Source organism: Bufo bufo, chromosome 6 (assembly GCF_905171765.1).
Source record: "Bufo bufo chromosome 6, aBufBuf1.1, whole genome shotgun sequence".
In the NCBI taxonomy this organism is placed as follows: Eukaryota; Metazoa; Chordata; class Amphibia; order Anura; family Bufonidae; genus Bufo; species Bufo bufo.
In genome coordinates, this window is record NC_053394.1 from 384,958,412 (window position 1) to 384,963,867 (window position 5,456).

General features: G+C 42.9%; 1 long non-coding RNA gene across 1 annotated transcript; it reads left to right on the forward strand.

Annotated features, from left to right (window-relative positions):
• The first annotated feature begins 1,365 nt into the window (after positions 1–1,365).
• On the forward strand, positions 1,366–4,417 carry LOC121003628. The gene is made up of 3 exons (XR_005779569.1): positions 1,366–1,376; positions 1,843–1,853; positions 4,295–4,417. It is a non-coding gene; the product is annotated as an uncharacterized LOC121003628 (long non-coding RNA).
• Positions 4,418–5,456: the final 1,039 nt, after the last annotated feature.

Consider the following 5,456-nt stretch of genomic DNA (forward strand, 5'->3'; position numbering starts at 1 on the left):
ACTGTAGACAAATGCTAAAGAAATTGGGAGCAGGTGTGAATGGAACATTGGATGAACCAGTATGGCAGAAATTTCTCACTAATTTTAAGGGGTGGTTGGAAGACCATAACAAATATGACCAGGCCACAATGTGGTATGATGTAGCCCAGGGAATGACTTTGACTGCCCATAAGGCAAAAGACACTGACAAAGGGACTATGTATGAAATTAAATTGCCAACAAAAGAATTAAACATCCCTTCTGAAGTACGGTGTATTATCCCCCATAAACCACAAAAATCTCTCCCTCCCACAGCACCACCTCCATATAATGGCCCGGAGGGGTGGACCTGTCCTAATTGTGGACAACAGAACCCAGACTAAAGAGAGAGATGCTCAGCCTGTGGGGGGCCCAAGCCACACTCTCGTGTGGGCTTATACTCATTAATCAATAAAACCCTCCCCACAGTAAAAGCTGGGCAACTGGAAACACATGATTATGAGGTTTATAGGCCATGGACTCCTAGTGAGTTGCTGGCTATGTGTAACACTTTGCCAGACCCCCGTACTGTCCCCAGTACTTTCCTTCGTAAATTGGAAAGTATCCAGAACGCATATAAAGCCACTTGGCGGATCTGGAGAGTCTTCTAGAGACTAAAGGAGGGGAAGTACTTAAGAATCAAATTATGGCAAATGCCACTGGTACTGTCCCTGTGGATAAGGCCACAGACCAGTCAGGCCAGGAATTTATCATGGCCCTTAAACCCTGGGTAAAAGCGCAACAGGACAATCAGACTGACACTTTTATAATACAAACACAAGACGCTAAGCAGACTGTAGCTGACTATGCCACAGCTTTAGAACAGCTCTGGCTTGACTATGGATATGAGACAGGAGACAGTAAGGACATGAGACTACTAAAACATACATTTATGTCTGGATTAAAAGCACCCATACAGGATGTTGTAAAGAAGGCTCGTCCAGATTGGCGGACCTGCCAGTTCCCTGACCTAGTGGCCATAGCAAAGGGAGCTGAGCTAGACTTGCAAAATAAAAAAAAAGAAGCCAATAATGGCTAACCAACCTTTTAAACCTAAGGGAAGGTTCCAGAAAAGGCAGGTGGGGGTTCAGTCTCCACGTAACTGGGACCAAGTAACATGCTGGAATTGTAGGAAAAAGGGGCATTACTCAGTCAAATGTCCCCGGAGAGGTCAGGCTACTGCCCAGACCTCTCAATGAAGTGACGGCAATCCTGTGAGTTCCCTCAACGTTAACTACCCCCTTGACGCAACCCCAGGTCCACAACTAATCATCACATCCACATGTGAGGACACAGGGAATTCAATTGAATTTTTGGTAGACACAGGAGCAGCCCATACCCTAATACAAGAAAAATATGTGCCTGAGGAGCTTATCTCCTCAGATTACATCTACTGTTAACATTCATGATGCCTTATCTATTGTCACACGTGTGTTGGTAAGCTCAGATATATTTTCTCTACTGCCCTACATTCTGTGTTGCATTCCTGGCAGCTGGCCTATCCGGACACTGTTCTTTTACAATATATTGATGAACTGTGTAATGAAGAAACTTTATCTTTGCTTATTTTCCTTGCTGAAAATGGTTGTAAAGCCTCCAAGGAGAAGCTGCAACTTTGTAAATCTACAGTGATTTTCCTAGGTCACTGTATTTCTCCAGGTACTAAACACCTTACATCTGAGAGGGTTACTGCTATACAGCAGCACCTCCTGCCGAGTACTCCAAGGGCTCTGCGTGCCTTTATTGGACTTGTCAGTTACTGTCGCCCCTGGATTAAGGATTGCTCTCAGATGATGCAGCCACTATATGACTGCCTCAAAGGAGAGACCTTTGAAGTCACACCAGGAGCTGTGAGTGCATTTCATGCATTAAAACTCACTCTCACCACAACACCAGCATTGGGCATCCCCAATTACAAACAAACTTTCACATTGTATTGTCACGAGCAAGGGGCATTTGCCTCAGGTGTACTGACGCAGAAACACGGGGACCGTATGCGGCCCATAGCATACTATTCTACCAGTTTGGATTGTATTGACACACCACCAAACTGAAACATTTGTCCAGAATCACAAAATATGAGATGACACTACTCAGTCCCCACATTACCTTACAGCGATGTACTGTTCTAAATCCAGCTACTTTGATGCCAGTGGATTTAGAAGAGGAGGGGGGAGTGGGAGTAGTAGAAATGTCTGATCCAGTTGCAAATCATAACTGTCATGAATTGATGATTGCAGAAACAAAAGGGTTATCAAATGTTACTGAAACACCATTAACTAATCCTGATGCTGAGTATTTTAGTATTTTGTAGATGGCTCCAGATGGTGGAATGATGAACAAGGACACTTTTTGTCACCGGGTATGCGGTAATCCAGGATGGTAAGGTAATCATACAAAACCCACTCCCATCTTGTGCGTCTGCACAGGAGGCGGAGTTGAAGGCACTCACTGACGCATGTACAATGGGTAAGGGACTGAGAATAAATTGTTATACTGATTCCAGGTATGCTTTCGGGGTAGCACATGACTTTGATGTTATCTGGAAAACTAGGGGATTTCTGACTTCATCGGGCAAACCAATCAAAAATTCAGAAGCAGTACAGAGCCTCATAGAGGCCCTAGAGCTGCCCACAGAGGTAGCCATTGTTAAAGTGCCAGCCCATGTGAAGCAAGATGATCCGGTAGCTGTGGGAAATGTTCAAGCAGACCAAGCAGCCAAACAAGCAGCTGGTCTGCCGCTCCTGACATAATTTTTTTCCAACTATGCCAGATTTGTTGCTCTTGCAGGAATTACAGGCCCAGATAACGCCTCAAGACAAAAAGGTATGGATGGAGGCGGGGGGGCTACGAAGACAGGAGAGCTCTGGCAGGTAAATGGCAGAACATGTTTGCCTCGGAGTTTGTATCCGATGATGGCCAATTTAGCACATGGCCCTACTCATTTGTCGAAAGGAGCTATGAGCACACTAGTGTTAGAACATTGGTTTGCACCTGGAATTCAGACCCTCTTTGAAAAGTTTGTTCATGGTTGTCTTACATGTGCCAGACATAACCCTGGGAGGTTTGTAAAGACCCCCAAGAAACACACTCCCAAACCCTTGTACCCGTTTCAAAGAGTGCAGGTGGATTACATAAAGCTACCCAAGGTGAGCACATATGAGTATGTCCTTGTAGCCATTGATGTATTCTCAGGCTGGTCAGAAGCTTGCCCAGTAACTACGGCAACAGCCAAAAATACTGCTAAGAAAATATTGTCAGAGGTAGTCTGCAGATATGGGATTCCAGAGGTGATAGAGTCAGACAGAGGTACACACTTCACTGGGGAGATAAATGGGACACATACTGAAGACCCTAGGGATCACACAAGCTCTACATTCTCAACAGTATGGAGTCACTATAGTGGTGGTCCCAGATGGAATCACTCATGTTGTACGGTTACTGCGTTTATTACTTTCTGTTCTGTATTAAGTAGCTCTAGGTCCTAAGTGGAAGTTCGGATGGAGACGCATCTTTGGCAGGAAGGAAGTGTCCTTCCTAGGTTTCCCATCACTGAAGTGTCCATAACGTTGACTAGAGGAGGATGGAGGTGGACTTTCAAAGCGGTTCCAGGCCTACTCACCATATTGGTCAAGGGATATGCTATGATTGACAGCACTGTCCAACCAAGAGACAGCAACGCCCAAGATGATGTTCATCTTCCTGATTCTACAACAGAGGACCACAGCTACACAGAAACGTTTAGGCTTACTGATGATGCTCCTAGCAGGTATAGCTGATCGACCAGCTCCTAGAGATTCCAACACAGGAGCAGAAGAAGGTGTATCCAGAACTATGGACAATGATGCATGGAACAACAATGCTGCACCTACATCCACTTAGTGTGTGTTTGTGTGTCGTATGTGGTTTTAATAAAATGTATGTATGCTTAATCAAATGACAACTACTAGACAGACTGGAATCGATGCTTGCATCGCATGGTCTATGCAGCTTATCTGTATACTCTGTGAAGTACGGGCTGTCTAAGGGGTCATTTGTTTGTCCAGGCAGGTTAGTAGTTAGCAAGACACACACACATGATACAATGAAGCCTTCAGAGCAAAACATCTACCACATGAACAGAAAAATAAAAAAAAAGGAGGGAAATGTTAAGGAAATTATCCAGCTTTTACTGTAAGTGGATATAAAATTCATAAGATGTTTTCATTTTCTCTGTATACGTGATACAATGTGGTGACATTTGGAAAAGAACAAGCATAAGCTAAAAAACCTATAGAAGTGAACTGTGTGTGTTAAGATAAGATAAGATTTGTACGTACTACTAACCAAAAATATGCATCTCTTGTTAAAAATCTAAACTCATTAGTTAACACATTTTTTGTAAAAGTGAAACTTGAAATGTCTGTAAACCAATCATGTTTTACTTTGAGGGGTTACACCCTTTGAACTGTGTATAAATAAAGGGTGCAGGACACTTTATGTTGGGATCCTGACAAGGTTTTGAACTATACTCAGACTTCTGTCATTTTCCTCCGTCGACGTCATTCACCTGAACATGAGGCAACGATCATCACGTGGCTGACCCTTGGCCTGCCACAACACCTGTTATCAGGAGAGTGAGTTAACCCTGTGGGTACCGGATCCCAGGTAGTGCTTTCTTAACGACCTCAGCCCCCCTAGCTTAAACACCCTTAATGACCAGGCCACTTTTTACACTTCTGACCTACAGTACTTTCACCGTTTATTGCTCGGTCATGCAACTTACCACCCAAATGAATTTTACCTCCTTTTCTTCTCACTAATAGAGCTTTCATTTGGTGGCATTTCATTGCTGCTGACATTTTTACTTTTTTTGTTATTAATCGAAATTTTACGATTTTTTTGCAAAGAAATGACATTTTTCACTTTCAGTTGTAAAATTTTGCAAAAAAAACGAGATCCATATATAAATTTTTCTCAAAATTTATTTTTCTACATGTCTGATAAAAAAAAAATGTTTGGGTAAAAAAAAAAATGGTTTGGGTAAAAGTTATAGCGTTTACAAACTATGGTACAAAAATGTGAATTTCCGCTTTTTGAAGCAGCTCTGACTTTCTGAGCACCTGTCATGTTTCCTGAGGTTCTACAATGCCCAGACAGTAGAAAACCCCCACAAATGACCCCATTTCGGAAAGTAGACACCCTAAGGTATTCGCTGATGGGCATAGTGCGTTCATAGAACTTTTTATTTTTTGTCACAAGTTAGTGGAAAATGATGATTTTTATTTTTTATTTTTTTCTTACAAAGTCTCATATTCCACTAACTTGTGACAAAAAGTAAAAACTTCTATGAACTCACTATGCCCATCAGCGAATACCTTGGGGTGTCTTCTTTCCAAAATGGGGTCACTTGTGGGGTAGTTATACTGCCCTGGCATTCTGGGGGCCCAAATGTGTGG